The sequence below is a fragment of the Tamandua tetradactyla genome, chromosome 2 (genome assembly GCF_023851605.1).
Source record: "Tamandua tetradactyla isolate mTamTet1 chromosome 2, mTamTet1.pri, whole genome shotgun sequence".
Taxonomy (NCBI): Eukaryota; Metazoa; Chordata; class Mammalia; order Pilosa; family Myrmecophagidae; genus Tamandua; species Tamandua tetradactyla.
In genome coordinates, this window is record NC_135328.1 from 47,838,174 (window position 1) to 47,859,525 (window position 21,352).

General features: G+C 37.4%; 1 protein-coding gene and 1 pseudogene across 12 annotated transcripts in view; one reads left to right on the forward strand and one right to left on the reverse strand.

Moving 5' to 3' along the window:
• The window catches only part of MAPKAP1 (MAPK associated protein 1), a 353,385-nt gene that overhangs the window by 222,573 nt on the left and 109,460 nt on the right, over positions 1–21,352 (reverse strand). The window lies entirely within an intron of this gene.
• LOC143670322 (small ribosomal subunit protein eS26 pseudogene) lies at positions 17,341–17,680 on the forward strand (annotated as a pseudogene).

The window sequence follows — 21,352 nt, forward strand, 5'->3', positions numbered from 1 at the left end:
GCTACCCAGAGATGGGGTGCAGTCTTCACAGGTGCTGCAGTCAGCTGGAATTTGACTCCAGCTGCTCAGAAAAGATGCTCTCCTTTATTATTTTCCCTCATCCTAAAGGAACGAATGGAACAACAAAGGAAATTAAGTGGTTCCAAGAGAGCAACCTTCAGCTGCAAACATGAGATGTCACCAACACAATCCATGCAGTGAATTAAAAAGTTAGTTCAAGTTATCTGGTTTAGGAATAAGTAGGGTACTAGGTCAAACAAGCTTTCCTTAGAACTCCTTAGCTCAAAACATATTGTCACTATCCTGAACTCATATATTAAACAATTACTTTCAAACTCTATTATTTAAAAGGCTCCATCCAAAGATTGAGAAGGTCAACTCTTCTTTAAACTAATACAAATTCAACCTAACAAACTTTAGTAGAATATTTTAAAAGATAATTCCTCTGAAAGCAAATTAAGCTTAGAGATACTTTTTTTCACAAAAATATTTTCTAATTTGTACATTTAGTTTTATCATTGTACACTCTAGGAATTCCTAGATTATACTATCTTAGTCTTTATTGTCTATCTTTCCTTCTGGTTTCATTTGTGCCCCCAGTCCTCCTCCCTCGATTATTCTCACATTCAGCTTCATTCGATGTACTAACACTATTGTGCTACAATTAGGAAGTATTGTGCTATCCATTTCTAAATTTTTACAATCAGTCTTGTTGGACAATCTGTATACTTTCAGCTCCAATTACCCAATCTCTATCCCATTTCTATCTCCTGAGGGTCTCTGTTCTTAACTGAAATTCTCCAAGTTCATTCACTAATATTACTTCATATCAGTGAGACCATACAATAATTGTCCTTTTGTTTCTGGCTAATCTCACTCAGCAAAATGTCCTCAAGGTCCATCCATGTTGTTACATACTTCATAACTTTATTCTGTCTTACAGCTGCATAATATTCCATCATATGTATATACCACAACTTGTTTAGCTACTTGTCTGTTGATGGACATTTGGGCTGACTCCATCTCTTCACAATTGTAAATAATGCTGCATAAATATTGGTGTGCAAATGTCTGTTGGTGTCCTTGCCCTCGTGTCCTTTGAATAGATACCTAGCAATGGTTCTGCCAAATCATCTGGCAACTCTATACTTAGCTTCCTGAGGAACTGCCAAATTGCCTTCCACAGCGGTTGTACCATTTGACATTCCCACCAACAGTGGGTAAGTGTGCCTCTTGTTTCACATCCTCTCCAGCACTTGTCGTTTTCTGTTTTTTTGATAACAGCCATTCTGGTGGGTGTGAGATGGTATCTCATTGTGGTTTTGATTTTCATTTCCCTAATAATCAGGGAAGTTGAGCATCTTTTCATGTGCCTTTTAGCCTTTGTCTTTTCTCTTCTGAGAAGAATCTGTTCATATCTTTTTGCCCATTTTTCAACTGGGTTGTTTATTTCTTGGTTAAGGAGTTGAACAATCTTTTTATGTATTCTGGATACTAGACCCTTATATGATATATCGTTTCCAAATATTGTCTCCCATTGTGTAGGCTGTCTTTTTACTTTCTTGACAAAGTTCTTGATGCACAAAAGTGTTTAATTTTGAGAAGTTTCCATTTATCTCTTTCTTCAATGTTCCTTCTCTGGGTGTAAGATGTCGGAAACCATCCCTACATTTTCTTCTAAAAGTTTTATGGTCTTAGATCAAATATTTACGTTTTTGATCCATTTTGAGTTAATTTTTGTATAGGGTGTGAGATATGGATCCTCTTTCATTCTTTTGCATGTGGATATCCAGCTCTCTATGTACCATTTATTGAAGAGACTGTTCTGTCCAGGTGAGTTAGCTTGACTGCCTTATCAAAGATCAATTGTCCATAGATGACAGGGTCTATATCTGAACCCTCTATTTGATTCTGTTGGTCAGTATATCTATCTTTATGCCAGTACCATGCTGTTTTGACCACTGTAGCACTGAAATACACCTTAAAGTCAGGTAGCGTGAGACCTCCAACTTCATTTTTCTTTCTCAGGATATTTTTAGCTATTTGGGGCACCCTGCCCTTCCAAATAAATTTGGTCATTGGCTTTTCTACTTCTGAAAAGTAAGTTTTGGGGATTTTAATTGGTATTGCATTGAATCTATAAATCAATTTAGGTAGAATTGACATCATCACTATATTTAGTATTCCAAACCATGAACACGGTGTGCCCTTCCATTTATTTAGGTTTTCCATGATTTCTTTCAGCACTTTCTTATAGTTTTCTTTGTATAGTTCTTTTGTACCCTTAATTTTATTCCTAAATATTTCTTTTTGTTGCAATTGTAAATGGAATTTTTTTCTTGACTTCCTGCTCAGATTGCCTATTACTAATGTATAGAAACACCACAGATTTTTGAGTATTGATCTTGTAACCTGCCACTTTGTTGTACTCATTTATTAGTTCTAGCAGTTTTGTTGTGGATTTTTCCGGGTTTTCAAATACAGTTTCATGTCAGCAAACAATGAGACTTTTACTTCTTCCTTTCCAATTCTGATGTCTTGCATTTCCTTTTCTTATCTAAATACTCTGACCAGAACTTCCTACACAATGCTGAATAACAGTGGTGAGAGTGGATTTCCTTGCTTGTTCTTGACTTTAGGGAAATTTTTCAGTTTTTCCCCACTGAGGATGACGCTAGCTGTGGGTTTTTCATATATTCCTTTTATCATGTTGAGGAAGCTCCCTTTTATTCCTACACTTTGAAGTGTTTTCAACAAGAAAGGATGTTGAATTTTGTCAAATGCCTTTTCTGCATCAATTGAGATGATCATGTGGTTTTTCTGCTTTGATTTAGTGATATGGTACAGTACATTAATTAATTTTCTTATGTTGAACCATCCTTGCATACCTGGGATGAATTCTACTTGGTCGTGGTGTATAATTCTTTTAATGTGCTACTAGATTCAATTTGCAAGAAATTTATTGAGCATTTTTGCATCTATATTCATTAGAGAGATTGGTCCTTAATTTTCTTTTTGTTTAGAATCTTTGTCTGGCTTTGGTATGAGGGTGATGCTGGCTTCATAGGATCAGTTAGGTAGCCTTCTCTCCTCTTCAATTGTTTTGAAGAGTTTGAGCAGGATTGGTACTAATTCTTTCTTGAATGTTTGGTAGAATTCACATGTGAAGCCATCTGGGCCTGGGCTTTAATTTTTTGAGAGCTTCTTAATGACGGATTCAATTTGTTTACTTTTGATTGAGGTCATCTATTTCTTCTTGAGTTAATGTTGGTGTTCATGCCTTTCTAGAAAGTTGCCCATTTGACCTACATTGTCTAGTTTATTAGCATAAAGTTCTTCACAGTATCCTCTCATTACCTCCTTGATTTCTGTGGGGTCAGTGGTTATGTCTCCTCTTCCATTTCTGATTTTATTTATTTGCATCCTCTTAGGGATAATTTTAGTGCCAGGGTAAAAATCAAATGGGAATAACTTAAGAATCCAATTTCCTTCAGGAAAATGAACTAAGTGGTTTCCCAATATTAGTATTTAAACTTCACTAGGTATAAAGAAAGGAGGAAAGAAAGGGAGAAAAGGTAGAAAAAAGAAAGGAAAGGGGAAGGAGGAGAGGGGGAAGCAGGAATGGGGAAGGTAGGGGAAGAAAAAGGAGGAAAATATTAAGTAGGGATGACAACCAAAACATGCTACAGATTATTTATATAAAGGCCTTGTCCTGATTTCCCTCTATGTGAACAGAGAATGGGAGAAGAAAACAGGGTACACACAAAAAAGATATGGACTGTGAAGCAAAATAGACACTGGAGGGTCTTCTGCCCTTAGCTAAGTCATGTAATGTTATTAGCCTCAGTTTCTTCCACCTGTAAACCAGAATTTTAAGACTCTACCTTCCAAAATTATGGGGAAGCTGAGATATGGTAGATAAAGCATCTAGCACATTCCCTGCACAAAGCCAGGTATTCGATAAAAGGTAGAAATGATGCTGACCATGAGAAATTAAATCAGACCATGAAACTAGACTGAAGGTAGAGCAGGTTATTTATTTTCACTCTCTATAGTGCTTTTTCTGACAGAGCCAAAGTTATACTACAGATGCTGTGTTCCACATATGAAAAGAAGAAACAAAAGCAAAATGTGTACATGAATACAGAACTTGACTGGGATATTTCTGAGATTGTTCACATGGCAGAAAATGGAAAGAAAATTAATGGATCCTGGATTTAACAGACACAAGTATGAACCCTGGCTCCCCTACTCATTAGTTGTATAACCTCAGGCAACTCTATTCCCCTCTCTAAGTCACAATTTCCTTATCTCGAAATAGGCATAATAATACATGCTTTACATAGAAGCTGGAAAGAATGAATGAAATAGCATGGGAAACACTCATCATACAGAGACACTAAAACGGTTTTTGTTATATTAAGTTAAATATAGGAAACTGCTGATATTCAATTTTTCATGACCTACAAAAATTAAAATTCCATAAGGTTTTACCTAGTATTACAGTGACTGAGACAAAAAATGGCATAAGCTGTAAAACAACTGAAAATTCTCCAAAATGGAATTAATTACAATCCTATCAAAATAGGAACACAACAAAAAATTAAAGGCGTTAATACTGGCCCTTAAATACAACAAAACAGCTAACATTTAATAAACATCTACTATAACATACATTTGAAATCCAAATACATGTAATCTCAAAACAACTATATGAGGTAGATTCAACTAATTTAGCCCATTTTACAGGTGAAATAAAAGGTTAAAAAAATTAAGTAACTTGTGCTGGTTTGAAAGGATGTATGTCCCCTAGAAAAGCCACGTTGTTGTTTTTTTTTTAACATGGGCAGGTACTGGGAATCAAACCCGGGTCCTCTGGCACGGCAGGCAGAAAAGCCATGTTTTAATCTAAATCCCATTTAGTAAAGGCAGAGTAATTCCTGTTCAATACCGCATGCTTGAACCTCTAATTAGATCATCTTTCTGGAGATGTAACCCAATCAAGAGTGGTTGTTATGCAGGATTGGGGAAATGTCTCTCCACCCATTTGGGTGGGTCTTGATTAGTTTCTGCAGTCCTATAAAAGAGGGAACACTTTGGAGAAAAAGCAATTCAGAGAGAGCAGAGCAGAACGATACAGCCACGAGAAACAAAGTTCACTAGCCAGTGACCTTTGGAGATGAAAAATGCATCCTGGGGAGCTTCATGACACAGGAAGACAGGAGAGGAAGCTAGCAGATGATGCCGCGTTTGCCACATGCCCTTCCAGATGAGAGAGAAACTTGACTGTCTTTGCCATATGCCCTTCCACTTGAGAGAGAAACCCTGAACTTCATTGGCCTTCTTGAACCAAGGCATCTTTCTCTGGATGCCTTTGATTGGACATTTCTATAGACTTGTTTTAACTGGGACATTTTCTCAGCCTGAGAACTGTAAACTAGCAACTTATTAAATTCCCCTTTTTAAAAGTCATTCCATTTCCGGGATATTGCATTTCGGCAGCTAGCAAACTAGAACACTCGCCTAAGGTTAAACCTAGTGAAGACAGGGCACCTCCTAGGACTCCAGAGTTTGAGTTTTTACCCATCAGTTAAAAAAAAAATCATTTTGCTCTAATTAAAACCATATTAGAGACTGTGGGTTGGAGAGGGAGAGCCAAGATGGCGGCTTAGTGAGGTGTGGGATTTAGATCGTCATCCAGAGAACCTAATAAATAGCCAGGAACAGTACAGAACAATTGCAGGGGCCACATCAGTGACTGGACACACAGAGTTAACCAGTCTGGACCAGATGGACCAACTATGAGCCTACCCAGAACCATGAGTTCCCCAAGCCGGAAAAGGTGGAAGCCCTCACCCACACGCTGCTTCACAGAGAAAAAAGGAAAGAGACTTTACCAGCAGCAGGGGCTGAGTGTAACCAAGCTACAATTGTGGAATTAGTTAACTAATTCTGACTACTAAAAATAGGCCCTCAGATCAGCTGAACCACAAGTAAAAGCAGAGGTTGCTGGTTTTTGCCCAGGCACAGAGGGGGAGGCTACTGGAAAAAGATAAAACAAAACAAAACAAAACAAAAAAAACAGAGGTTTCTTTCAGATTTGAAAAGGTCTCTGCCCTGAAGGAAAGGAGGGGGCACACAGGACCTGGAGATACACAGGGCAACATACCAACTTAAGCTCGTGACTGGCAAACCCAAGGGGTACTACTCTGAAAAGGATTTTTCTTCTTTCTTGTGGCAGCTTTACTACTCTTTAGATATAGCTGTAAGGCTTATCAGGTTCGAAATGCCCGAGGCACAGGCAGAACTGAGCTTGTTGGAATGTTTGTCTGCAGCCTGTGCCTTTCCCAGAAGAGGGGTGGGGCTCAGCTCAGGTGGAATCCCTTCCTCAAGGAATTCAGACCCCAGGGTTTGGAAAAGTGAAGTGATTAAAGTCAGCCTACAACCTCGCTTCTGTCTTAACCATGCCCCCACAGGCGGAGTCTGCTGAAGTTAAAGGTACCACATGACCCTATCCTGGGCAGGATAGGAAAAACACAGAATCCAGAGACTTCATAGGAAAGCCTTTCAACCTGCTGGGTCTCACCCTCAGGGAAAACTAACACAGGTGACTCTTTCCTCCTGAGAGGAGGCCAGTTTGGCCTTGGAAAGTCTGGCTCGGGTCTATAATACAAAAGTAGACCCTCCTAAGGGGGGGTGGTGCAAAAAAGGCACCATACAGTAGGGCAAGAAACAAAAAAACAAGAACTGAAAAATTCTGATCTGTTAAACAAAACCTAAGCTACAGGACTAGAATAAGCTGAACTGAATATCGAAGAAAAGACAGACAACAAAGTCATGCAGCAAGAAAATCCTAGATCAAAAAAAGTGAAAACAATCTTCAGAATAAACTAAGTAAGGTAATTAAATGCCTAGAAGCCAGCAAAAAATAACGACTCATACTAGGAAAATTGAAGATATGCCCCAGTCAAAGAAACAAACCAACAATTCAAATGTGATACAGGAGCTGAAACAATTAATTCAGAATGTTCGAACAGACATGGAAAACCTCATCACAAAGCAAATCAATGAACTGAGGGAGGATATAAAGAAGACAAGGAATGAACAAAAAGAAGAAATCGAAAGTCTGAAAAAACAAATCACAGAACTTATGGGAATGAAAGGCACAGTAAAAGAGATGCAAAAATGGAAACCTACAATGTTAGATTTTAGGAGGCAGAAGATAGGATTAGTGAGCTGGAGGAGGGGACATCTGAAACCCGACAAGCAAAAGAAAATATAGGAAAAAGAATGGAAAAATATGAGCAGGGACTCAGGGAACTGAATAACAACATGAAGTGCACACATATACATGCTGTGGGTGTCTCAGAAGGAGAAAAGAAGGGAAAAGGAGGAGAAAAACTAATGGAGGAAATTATCACTGAAAATTTCCCAACTCTTACGAAAGACTTAAAATTACAGACCCAAGAAGTACAGTGTACCCAAACAGAATAGATCCAAATACACATACTACAAAACACTTACTAATCAAAATGTCAGATGTCAAAGAGAAAGAAACTTGAAAGTAGCAATAGAAAAGCAACCCATCACATACAAGGGAAGCCCAATAAGACTACGAGTAGATTTCTCAGCAGAAACCATGGAGGTGAGAAGACAGTGGGATGATATATTTAAATTACTAAAAGAGAAAAATTGCCAACAAGGAATTCTATATCCAGCAAAACTGACTGTCAAAAATGAAAGGGAAATTAATACATATTCAAACCAAAAGTCACTGAGAGAATTTGTGACTAAAGGGAGCACTTGAGACAGATAGGAAAAGATAGGAGAGAGAGGCGTGGAGAAGAGTGAAGAAAGGAAGACTATCAGTAAAGGTAAAAAGAAGAAAAATTAGATATGACATATAAAACCCAAAAGGGAAAATGGTAGAAGAAAGTACTGCCCATACAGTAATAACACTAAATATTAATGGATTAAACTCCCCAAACAAAAGACATAGGCTGGCAGAATGGATTGAAAAACAGGACACATCTATATGCTGTCTACACGAAACACATCTTAGACCCAAGGATAAACATAGGTTGAAAGTGAAAGGTTGGGAAAAGATATTTCATGCAAATAACAATCAGAAAAGAGCAGGAATAGCTATACTAATATCCAACAAATTAGACTTCACATGTAAAACAGTTAAAGGAGACGAAGACACTATTATTAATAAAAGGAACAAATCAACAAAGAGACACAACAATCATAAGTATTTATGAACCGAGCCAGAATGCCACAAAATACATGACGCAAACACTAAAAACACTGAAAAGAAAAACAGACTCGTCTACCACAATAGCTGGAGACTTCAATTCCCCACTCTCATCAATAGACAGAACATCTAGACACAGGATCAATAAAGAAACAGAGAATTTGAATAATACAATAAATGAGCTAGACTTAACAGACACTTATAGAACATTACACCCCACGACAGCAGGATACACCTTTTTCTCAAGTACTCATGGATCATTCTCAAGAATAGACCATATGCTGGGTCACAAAGCAAGTCTCAATAAATTTAAAAAGAATGAAGTCATAAAAAACACATTCTCAGGTCATAAAGGAATGAAGTTGGAAATCAATAATAGGCAGAGTGCCAGAAAATTCACAAATATGTGGAGGCTCAACAACACATTCTTAAACGACCAGTGGGACAAGGAAGAAATTACAAGAGAAATCAGTAACTTTCTTGAGGCAAATGAAAATGAAAACACAACATATAAAAACTTATGGGATGCAGCAAAGGCAGTGCTAAGAGGGAAATTTATTGCCTTAAATGCCTATATCAAAAAAGAAGAAAGGGCAAAAATCGAGGAGTTAACTGTCCACATGGAAAAAGTAGAGAAAGAACAGCAAACTAATCCCAAAGTAAGCAAAAGGAAAGAAAAAATAAAGATTAGAGCAGAAACAACTAAAATTCAGAACATGAAAACAATCAAGAAAATCTACAAAACCAGAAGTTGGTTCTATGAGAAAATCAGTAAGACTGATGGACTCTTAGTGAGGCAGACAAAAAGAAAAAGAGGGAATATGCAAATAAATAAAATCAGAAATGGAAGAGGAGACATAACCACTGACTCCACAGAAATAAAGGAGGTAATAACAGGATACTACGAACAACTTTATGCTAATAAACTCAACAATGTAGATGAAATAGACAACTTCCTCAAAAGGCATGAACAACCAACAGTGACTCGAGAAGAAATAGATGACCTCAACAAACCAATCACAAGTAAAGAAACTGAATCAGTCATTAAGAAACTCCCCAAAAAGAAAAGTCCTGGACCAGTTGACTTCACATGTGAATTCTACCAAACATTCAAGAAAGAATTAGTACCAATGCTGCTGAAACTCTTCAAAAAAATTGAAGCGGAGGGAAAGCTACATAACTCACTCTATGAAGCCAATATCACCCTCATACCAAAGTCAGACAAAGATATTACAAGAAAAGAAAACTACAGGCCAGTCTCCCTAATGAACATAGATGCAAAAATGCTCAGCAAAATTATTGCAAATCGGAGACAGCAGCACATTTAAAGAATTATACACCATGACCAAGTAGGATTCATCCCGGTATGCAAGGATGGTTCAACATAAGGAAACCAATTAATGCAATACACCATATCAACAAATCAAAGCTGAAAACCCACATGATCATCTCAATTGATGCAGAAAAGGCATTTGACAAAATTCAACATCTTTTTTTGTCGAAAACACTTCAAAGGGCAGGAATAGAAGGGAACTTCCTCAACATGATAAAGGGAATATATGAAAAAGTCACAGCTAACATCTTCCTCAATGGGGAAAAACTGAAAACTTTCCCCCTAAGTACAGGAACAAGACAAGGATGTCCACTATGACCATTATTATTCAACATTGTGTTGGAAGTTCTAGTCAGAGCATTTAGACAAGAAGAAGAAATACAAAGCATCAACATTGGAAAGGAAGAAGTAAAACTCTCACTGTTTGCAGATGATATGATACTGTATGTCGAAAACTCCAAAAAATCCACAGCAAAACTACTAGAGCTAATAAATGAGTACAGCAAAGTGGCAGGTTGCAAGATCAACACTCAAAAATCTGTAGTAATAGCCTACACTATTAATGAAAACTAGTAATGAACATTCTGAGGGGGAAATCAAGAAAAAAATTCCATTTACAATTGCAACAAAAAGAATCAAATATCTAGGAATAAATTTAACTAAAGAGGCAAAAGACCTATACAAAGAAAACTATAAGAAATTGTTAAAAGAAATCACAGAAAACCTAAATAAATGGAAGGGCATACCGTGTTCAAGGATTGGAAGACTAAATACAGTGAAGATGTCAATTCTACCTAAATTGATTTATAGATCCAATGCAATACCAACTAAAATCCCCAAAACTTACTTTTCAGAAATAGAAAAACCAATAACCAAATTTATTTGGAAGGGCAGGGTGCCCCAAATAGCTAAAAATATCCTGAGAAAGAAAAATGAAGTCGGAGGTCTCACGCTACCTGACTTTTAAGGTGTAAGTGGTCAAGACAGCATGGTACTGGCATGAAGATAGTTATGCTGACCAATGGAATCAAATAGAGGGTTCAGATATAGACCCTCTCATGTATGGACAGTTGATCTTTGATAAGGCAATCAAACTAACTCACCTGGGACAGAACAGTCTCTTCAATAAATGGTACGTAGAGATCTGGATATCCACATGCAAAAGAATGAAAGAGGATCCAGATCCCACGCCCTATACAAAAATTAACTCAAAATGGATTAAAGACCTAAACATTAGATCTAGGACCACAAAACTTTTAGAAGAAAATGTAGGGAAATATCTTATAAATCTTATAATAGGAGGCAGTTTCCTAGACCTTACACCCAAAGCACAAGCACTGAAGAAAGAAGTAAATAAATGGGAACGCCTCAAAATTAAACACTTTCATGCATCAAAGAACTTCATCAAGAAAGTAAAAAGACAGCATACATAATGGGAGACAATATGTGGAAACAATATATCAGATAAAGGTCTGGTATCCAGAATACATAAAGAGACTGTTCAACTCAATAACCAAAAGACAAACAACCCAATTAAAAAAACTGGCAAAAAGACATGAACAGATTCTTCTCAGAAGAAGAAATGCAAATGGTCAAAAGGCACATGAAAAGATGCTCAATTTCCCTGGCTATTAGGAAAATGCAACCACAATGAGGTATCATCTCACACCCACCAGAATGGCCATTATCCATAAAACAGAAAACGACAAGTGCTGGAGAGGATGTGGAGAAAGAGGCACACTTATCCACTGTTGGTGGGAATGTCAAATGGTGCAATCACTGTGGAAGGCAGTTTGGTGGTTCCTCAGGAAGATAAGTATAGATTGCCATATGACCCGGCAATACCACTGCAAGGTATCTACTCAGGATATATGACGGCAAAGACACCAATGGACATTTGCACACCAATGTTTACAGCAGCACATTTACAACTGCCAAGAGATGGAAACAGTCCAAATGTCCATCAATAGATGACTGGCTAAACAAGATGCGGTATATACATACTATGGAATATTATGCAGCTGTAAGACAGAATAAAGTTATGAAGTATGTAACAACATGGATGGACCTTAAGGACATTATGTTGAGTGAGATTAGCCAGGAACAAAAGGACAAATACTGTTTGGTCTCACTGATATGCACTGACATTAGTGAATGAACTTGGAGAACTTCAATTGGTAACAAAGACCATTAGGAGCTAGAAATAGGGTAGATAATGGGTAATTGGAGCTGAAGGGATACAGATTGTGCAACAAGACTGACTGTAAAAATTCGGAAACAGCACAATACTACCTAGCTGTAATACAATAATGTTAGAACACTGAATGAAGCTGAATGTAAGAATAATAGAGGGAGGAGGCCTTGGGACACAAATGAAATTAGAAGGAAAGACAGATGATAAAGACTGAGATTCTATAATCAAGTAATGCCTAGAGTATATAATGACAGTAATCAAATGTACAAATTTAAAAATGTTTTTGCATGAGGAAGAAGAAAGGAATGTCCATACTGCAGGGCGTTGAAAATAGATGCTCATTAATATTTTAAAACTTTAACTTATGTGTGAGAAAAGCAAAAAATGTTTATTTGGTACAAAATTTATGTTTTTACTAGTGCATTTCCTAATATAACTTATGTGGACAGCTTAATTGAATACCATAATACCTGGAACCTTGAGTAAGGCATGAGATTTTGTAGGTTTGTCCAGAGTGATGCCCTGATAAATCCAAGTGATTTGAACAGTGAATAAAAAAGTATTTGCAAAGTACCCTTGGGGGAAAAGTGAGAAAGAGGAAAAATTCAACTTCCCCAAATAGAGATTTCTTGATATTCTCACAAGCAGTGGGGACAACCAAAGCAATAGGCTGAGCCCCCAACCTTGGAGTTTGTTCATACGAATCTTAAGCCTGCAAAGGATAGGCTAAGCCTACTTAAAATTAGGTCTAAGAGTCATCCCCAAGAGAACCTCTTCTGTTGCTTAGATGTGGCCTCTCTCTCTCAGCCAACACAAAAGCAAACTCACTGCCCTCCCCCTCTCTATGTAGAACATGACACTTGGGTGTGGACCTTCCTGGCAATGTGCGACAGAAATCCTAGAATGAGTGGAACTCAGCATCAAGGGATTGGGAAAACCTTCTCTACCAAAAGAGGGAGAGTGAAATGAGACAAAATCAAGTGTCAATGGCTGAGAGATTCCAAACAGAGTCGAGAGGTTATTCTTATGCATTAAATAGATATCATCTGTTTAGTTAACGTGTAACAGAGAGGTTGGAGGGAACTGCCTGAAAATGTAGAGCTGGGCTCCAGTAGGCATGTTTCTTGAAGATGACTGTGATACAGCTTTCGCAATGTGACTGTGCAATTGTGAAACCCTGTGTCTGATGCTCCTTTTATCTACTTTATAGACAGATGAGTAAAACATATGGATTAAAAATAAATAAATAATAGGGAGAACAACTGTTAAAATAAATTTAGTACATTGAAATGCTAGTGATCAATGAAAGGGAAGGGTGAGGGGTATGGTACGTATGAATTTTTTTCTGTTTTCTTTTTATTTCTTTTTCTGAATTGATGCAAATGTTCTAGGAAATGATCATGATGATGAATATGCAACTATGTGATGAGATTGTGAGTTACTGATTATATAACAAGAATGGAATGATCATATGGTAAGAAAGTTTGTGTGTGTATGTGGTTATGTTTAATAAAAAAAAACACACAACCGTATGAAAACATGAAGCAAATAATTTACAAATCTATTTCTGGGTATTTCAGAAGATGGACATGTCAGTGGGCATGCAAACCCCAGTAATAAGAATATTTCATACTCATATCTGTGGTGACTGGGATGATGATGCATCCAAAATGCAGGCCCACAGCAACCATGGCATTCTAGGGGACCATCTCTCCCATGTCACAGGGTAGTTAAAAAAATTTAAAAATCAAAGAAGCCTCAAAGTTTCCAGGAAAAGCGCTCAATGTTTAAATGAAATAGCTGCTAGTTTTCCATTATGTTATAGTCTGACCTTTTCACTATATGACAAAGGCAGCAAAGATTTTTGTTTGTTCACTTATCTAGCTATGTTTCTGTTCCTTCCTGAATCTTTTGATGTGAACAGTGAACAAGTCATCACAGAGAGGGAAATGGTGCTGTCAGAGTATGCTATGAATCAATTCCCCTTAAAAAGAGTATGCAATCAAAGAAATCTCTGACCACTTTCAAAGAGAGGATTGTAAGCAATCACACTTGCTCACACATCTTGGGTCTGCCTCTGTGGCACCAAATCCACCAAAGATAAAGAAGATGTTTGTGCTAAGTTCGGAAAGTGGAGACATCAGCATTTCTACCTTCATTATTTCTGCTCTCCAGATATCACCTGATAAAGCAATTGGAGTGCTGTCTTCTATGCAGCCACTGCTCTTCCGAAGCCTGTACTCAGGAGTTTCCCTGGGGTTTCCGTTCAGACAATTGAGCAGAGACTCTGAGAGGAACCCAAACAAGCTGCCTTAACCTTCCTAGAAGCTGATATTTCCACAGAGGATTAAGACAAAACGTTTCAAATAAGCCAATTTCCTCTACTATAACACTGAAGTGGCAATACTAGTACCAAGAGAAATATACAAAGACTATGAGTAAGACACACTCTTCTTGTCTGGGTTATGCAAAAAAAAAAAAAAGACAAAAGGTTAGAGATGGGCTATATAATTTCCAGTTATTTCGGATGGGATGCCCTGCAATGAAGCCTAATGGAAAAGTGATACAAAGAAGATATTGAGTCACGCCAATAGAAGGGGGAAAAAGTCTAAATGCTTTTCACCATTTCATACATGCTGATGTTGCACATGATAAATTTTTCATTCCTGTTAATTACAAATTTTTCTACTCAGAAAAGTGGGACTATGACACTTTTCTCAGATACTTCTGAAATTCTAGGGATGCCAAAAATTACTTGTTGAACTGGGAACAATGAAAATTTCTAACTACTCTTGAGGTCCCTGTAGAAGGGAACAAGCATCCCCTAAAATGTTCTAGGCAGCTCCCTTGGGTCAGGGTACTCCCTTTGATACAAACAGACAGTCAGTATGCTCCTGACCTAACTGAAAAATACATTTAAAGCAAGTCAGAATACAGAATATCCTTAAGAAACTTCACTCATGGAAAGCTGAGGGGAGGCAGTAGGGCCTCTTTGGCTTTAGTCACCTGCTAAGCTTCATCCTATTTTCCTCCTCTTCTCCTGACTCTTGTTTGTCCCTTTTTGATAATTTCTCCTACATACCCACATTCAATTTTACGCTATTATATGCACTCTGTATTAGCACTTTGAACAATTCTGGAAAGGAAATGGCTAAAATTTAAAACAGCTACCATTTATGAGTGCCTATGTGTTAGGCACTGCACTGAGTACTCTACACAGATCATTTCTTTTGATCCTCAAAACAGCCCCCAATTCATTTTACAAATAAACTTTTAAGATGTTAGGGAAATTGTTATAATACACACAGTGATAGAACTCAGATAGAAACCTAGATACGACCGACTCAAAAGAGCACAAATCTTAACTACTACAATTCTCTCTAAAATCAATATATTTTAAAAGCTTTTTTGGAAAAGCTCTTAAAAACTCTTTTCAAATGGTTTCAATCAACATTTTCATGAAATCAAGAACCATGGTATTTTTTGCATAAACCATCTATCATTTTCTCCCTTCTATTCCTCCCATAGCATTTAAGACAACAGGCTGAAAAATACTTGGTTACAAAATTTCTATTTCAGCCACATGGAAAAATATATATCTTGAGCAAACCTCTAATGAAAACAATTAAAATTTTTTATTAAATATAAAATTACTTATTTATTTTATCTGAATCAATAGGCTGAAGTCTTTAAATGCCTGAAAGAGAAAAGTTAAGTGAAAAGGGGAATCTAGAAAGGAAAACAACACAATTTTTGTCTTAATGACAGCATTTGCCAAACAAGGTGATATTAAATGTATGTCTGTTTTCTTGGTCAGTTGGGACATGGGCAGCCCATCCATAAGCTGTAATAAAGCTGGAATCTCAAAGATCCCAAAGATCTACATGTCAGAGTAAATTAGAAATAAGCCCCACTTCCCCCACACCTGACATGACCCTTTGCCAAGGAAAACTGCCAGTCCAAAAAAAAATTTTTTTTTCTCTGGAAAACTTATAACTATAAACCAACTTTCATACAAGATTTTCATCCCCAAATCCTATTACTGGCTGGACCAGAAAACCTTAAGCCAAGAATTTAAAATGCCCCAGGTATTAGGCAGACGCAGACACAAATTTTCTCTGGGGGAAACCTATATGACACAAATAATTCTAACAGAAAAAGGTACGAGAAATAAGTTGTCATAGCCCCAAATCACAAAACAGAACAGCATCAGGAAACAGATCCACAAATATTGGAGTTAACAGAATTATCAGAAAAAGACTATGAAATAAATATGAAGTAAAAAGTTTAAAGTATTGAAAGTATAGGTAAGAGAGAGACTACAAGTTACCCAAGATGTGATTTCATAACGTGGTTGTGTAAGAATGTTTCTATTCTTGGGAGATGCAGGCTAAAGTTCTTAGGCCTGAATATCAACTTTGAAATGACTAAAAATAGTGGCAGAAATACACTGCAAATGGGAAAATGTTAACAATTACGAATACAGGTGTCAGGTAACAGGTTGTTTATTGAACTATGACCATGAAAATTATTATTTTTAAACTTTTCATAATAAAAGTTTAAAAACTTACAAAGCAAATCTTTTTTTAAAAAGTCAAAACAGAACTTCTAGAAATGAAAATTTCAATGACCAAACTTAGAATTGTAATGTCTGGGTTCCATAGGAACAGAATCTATGAATTGGAATACAGAGTTAAAGAAAATACCTAGAATGCAACCCAAAGAGACTTAGAAAATATGAAAGAGTTATGGAGGATAAAGTAATATATTCTAACAGGTTTAAATGGAATTTCAGAAGAGAAAAAAAGAATAAATTGGACAGAGGCAATATGTGAGGAGCATGGCTTAGAATTTTCTAAAATTCATAAAAGATACCAACTCAGAAAGCCCAATGAAACCCAAGGAGGGAAGACAGAAAAAAATCTAAATCTAGAAACATCAGAATGAAATGGCAAATATACCAGGCACATATTAACCAAATGGAGCCCGTACAGCTATATGAAAGGGGGGAAATCTTTTACAAGAGATAGAGACACAAATGAAAAATGGTTCAATTCACCAGAAGTAACAATTTCAAACTTGTATGAACCTAAAAACATAGCCACAAAATAAATAAAGGAAAATTTGACAGCACTATAAAGAAAATAGACAATCTATCAACATAGGAGATTTTTAGCATATCTTTGTGTAATTGATAAATCAAGTAGACAAAATACCAATCAAGTTACAGAAGAGTTTAACACAATTAACAGGCTTGAACTAATGGACATTTCTAGAATGCTGCAACCAACTAGAAAGAAATCACATTCTTTCCAGGTTCCTAGATAACAGTTAGGAAAACTGACCTCCATTACGGGGTATAAAACCATATTCAACAAATTTCAATTAGGCTACCCTCTCTAATCACAAAACAATCACAAAACAATCAAGTAGGAATCATTAACAAATAAGAAAAATGAGAAAAATATCATATGCTTGGAAATTTAGAAACACATAAATAGCTCACGTATCAAATAAGAAATAATAGAAATTAGCTCTTGGGTGTTCGCTCCCAAGATGACAAAGAAAAGAAAGAACAATGGTGGTGTCAGAAAGGGCCACAGTCACGCGCAGCCTATTCGCTGCATGAATTGTGTGCTGCATGCCCAAGGATAATGTCATTAGGAAGTTTCATTTTGAAAAAAGTAGAGGCCACAGCTATTAAGAATATTTTTGAAGCAAGTGTCTTCGACGCCTGTGTGCTTAAGCTGTATGTGAAACTACATTACTGCATGAGTTGTGCCATTCGCAGCAAGCTGGTCAGAGATCAATCTTGTGAAGCCTGGAAGGACAGGACATCTCTACCCAATTTAGACCTGCAAGTGCTGCCCTATGACCTCCACCAAAGCACATGTAAGGACCTGTCCATAAAGACTGAAGAAAAACTACTCTCAGGGAAGAAAATAAAATGGAAATTAAATTTCACAGCATGATAAGTGTGTCTGTGCCAGACAGGCTGGGGTTTTGGGATGTGTCAAAGGAACTGTCATTATTATATACCAAGTATTCAAGCATGGAGTCCCAGGCATCCTTTTAAATTTTAGTTTAACTTTTTATCTTGAAATACTTACAAACTTATAGGACTGTTTAAAATAAAATTCCAGCATATCCCTACCCCCCAAAAACCCAGATTCGCCAATGTTAATATCTTGCCATAAGTGCTATATCATTCAATTTATCAATCTTGATGTGTAGGCTGCTCAAACACATTACTGCCATGAACCTTTCTTGAAAACAGGAATTCACTTACAGAACCACCTTAAGTGCAGTTTATCAAGTTCAAGGAGTTAAACCATGTTCTAAACCCCTCCATAAAGTTCTTGTCAGAAATTGCATGTTTTTTATACATTGAGTCTAAAACCATACGTCTCAATTATCTTTTCTCACATTTACCTTTTCGATCCTGTGGAAGTAAAAAGTGGAGCTACAAACTAAAAAAAAGGAAAGAAACCGAAATTAGAAAATATTTAGAAGTAAATATATAAAAAATTATGCGATTATTTGTTAAAGCTAAAGAAGAACCTACACCACCACAGCAAATAAATATTATAATGATTCCCTCGTCCTTCCCCCAAAAGGACCTATGGCGATTTAGTAGGGCAATCATATACTGAGCAAAGGAGAATATAACCTGTTCAAGAACTATTAGATACAGGTGAAGCTGAAGATGGACTACAGCTGCATTACAGTCCTATTCAGGTGTGGCCTTAAAAGACAACAGTGATAGGAAATCTTTCCAACAGCTAGAGCTTTGAACAGTGTATTTGTTCATTTTTTATGTGTGGAAGGAGAAGTTGCAGGAGGTTAAAACACATATATTTGACCTGGCAATCCCACTCTGGGTATACACTCAAAGAGAGTGAAAACAGGGTCACAAACTTGTACACCAATATTTTATAGAAGCATTTTTCACAAGAGCCAAAAGCTAGAAAAAATGGTCATTAACGAATGGATAAATAAAATGTGGTACATATACACAACAGAATATTATTCAGCAATTAAAAACATGAAGTTATGAGACGTGCTGCAATATGGTAGAAGCTTGAAAATATGGTGAATGAAATAAGCAAGACACATAAGGTTAAAAAATTGTATAACATCACTTTTTTGAGATGACTAGAAATAGCAAATTCGTAGAATTACTGGGACAGAGATGGGTAGGAGGAGGTAAGAAGGGTGAATGTTTATAAAAATTTTTTTAAAAAGACAACATTTAAAACACACATGTGCACACACACACACACACACACACTCTCATGGGCAAATGGCTTGGCTAGCTGGTCAGAGCCTGGGAGGAAAAGAAAAAAGGAAGTCCAAGGTAGAAAGGTAGAGACATATGGATGGACTTATGGGAACAAGCATGTAGTATAGAGATCTTTGTGGCATGTGTTGACACCCACCAGGGAGCATCCACCACAGAAAAGGCACTGAACAACCAAGCAGACAGAATGACTTTGTGTAGAAAAAAATTAATGTATCAGGTCTGGGAATGCTATCCTTAGAAAGAACTGCTTGTAAGGTTGACCCTTGACTGACACTTGGGAATGTGGACTTCAGGAGAATTTTCTGACTCAAATTGTAAGAATGGCTCACTGTGCTTAAATTCTTTGTGCAAACAACATAGTTTGTACTGAATGCTTGCCTTCCTTCTGGGACACTCTGAAATTTTGGCACATGCTAGGCAGAGTGTGCCCAGGTGGCCAACCTCCTATACCCTAGGCACTGAGTTTCTAATGAGAATCCCTAGTAGACATTTCATATGTTGAAATTAACTTGTTGCTAGAAGAGTTAAGTACATCCTGTATGACGCCACTGGGAGAGGATGCTTGGAAATGTGTGCCTGATTTCCACTGGACTTTATCCCATGTACTTTTTCCCTTTGCTGTACTGTAAATCTAAGCCATGGGTAAATTACACTGTGAATCCTATACGTCCTTTTAGTGAATCACTGAAATTGGAGGTGGTCTTTGGAACACTCAACACAAACTTCATTAAAATTCAACTAGCCGTTGTCACTGATCATCTAAGTATAGGCAAACTGGGTACATGAAAAGAGTAATCATGGTGGCAGGGATTGAGGCTACATACAAGTCTAAAGCATGGTCTCCCACACATCAGGGTATATCTTAGAACTGCCTACTGTCAGCAACGGAGATTAATGCCAAGCCCCCAGTACAAAATTACCCCTCAAGAAGACCAACGAGCTATTTGGTGGCAAGCTTACTACACTGAACTCCTACTTTTAAAGAGACAGTAATTACATTTGGCAGAGATCAACACATAGTTCAGCATGGGTTTGCCTTTTCTGCCAGTAGTTTCTCAGTAGGCATTCACCAAAATGGTAGCCCACATACTATTACACTGGACCAAGCAAACTACTTTATAGCAAAGGATGTGACAGAGGCATAAAACCATGGGATCCACTAGTCATAATACATATCATAATGTCTAAGACCTGTCAGCCTGATAGAGCAATGGAACAACCTGTAAAAGGTACAAATGAGGTACCAGCTCAGACTGAAACCCTGTGAGTCTAGGACACATTCCTATGATGCAATTTGCATAATGAAAATAAAAGACCATAATGAAAATAAAAGACTATCTATATGGTATTGTGTCCCCAATAGATAGGCTATATGGTCCTAGAAACCAAAGGAGAGAAGCAGGAGTGGCACTACTCACCATTACTCCCAGTGACTCACTTGGGGGAAGTTATGGTTCCCATTTGTGCAAATCAGGGTTCTCTGATTGCCAAACAGAGAATGCTTCCACCAGGACACACAGCAACAGTACCATAAACTATAGCTTCTGCATAGGCTCCTAATGCCAAGGGACATCAGGCAAGATGTGTAATCACTATTTTGACAGAAGCAAATGGTCCTCATTAGAAGGTAAGACTGCTGCTACACAATGGAGGCAAGAAGGAATGTGACAGTTCAGTTAATTCATATGGGTGTCTCATTACTTTTTTGTTCAGTTTTGATAGTGAATGGACAAAGGAAGCAGCCACAGCCTGAGAAAGAGAAACAGGGGCTTGGATCCCTCAAGGATAAGGTCAGGGACAGCATACCATGTAAGCCACCTAAGTAGAGGTGCTAAATGAGGTTGAAGGGACTAGAATGAATACTTGAAGAGAAAGATGATAAGTATCAGTTTTGGCCTCAAGAGCAGTGGTAGAAACAAGGGCTATAGTTCATTCTACTAACCTTCCTTGTGTAAGTTTCCTCAAAGAAAAGAGGCTTACCACAGACATGAAAGAGTGGTCCCAGACTTAAATGAAACAAGTAAACTCCAAAAGTCCAAAGCGTGGATTTATGGTCACTGGGTGTACCACACAGATAACCATCTCAGCATTGAAGGGTTTATTTCCGGAAAGGTTGCTGGCTGATGGCTCTCAGCTGCTAGTTCTTTCCTGCAACTGCATGGGATAATGGAGCCACCTTGCCCAAGCTCACAAACAACCTTCTCAGGGCAGGCAATATCCAATGATGGCTCAATTCAGGAATATAAAGGCCGAGTTGCCTGAGCT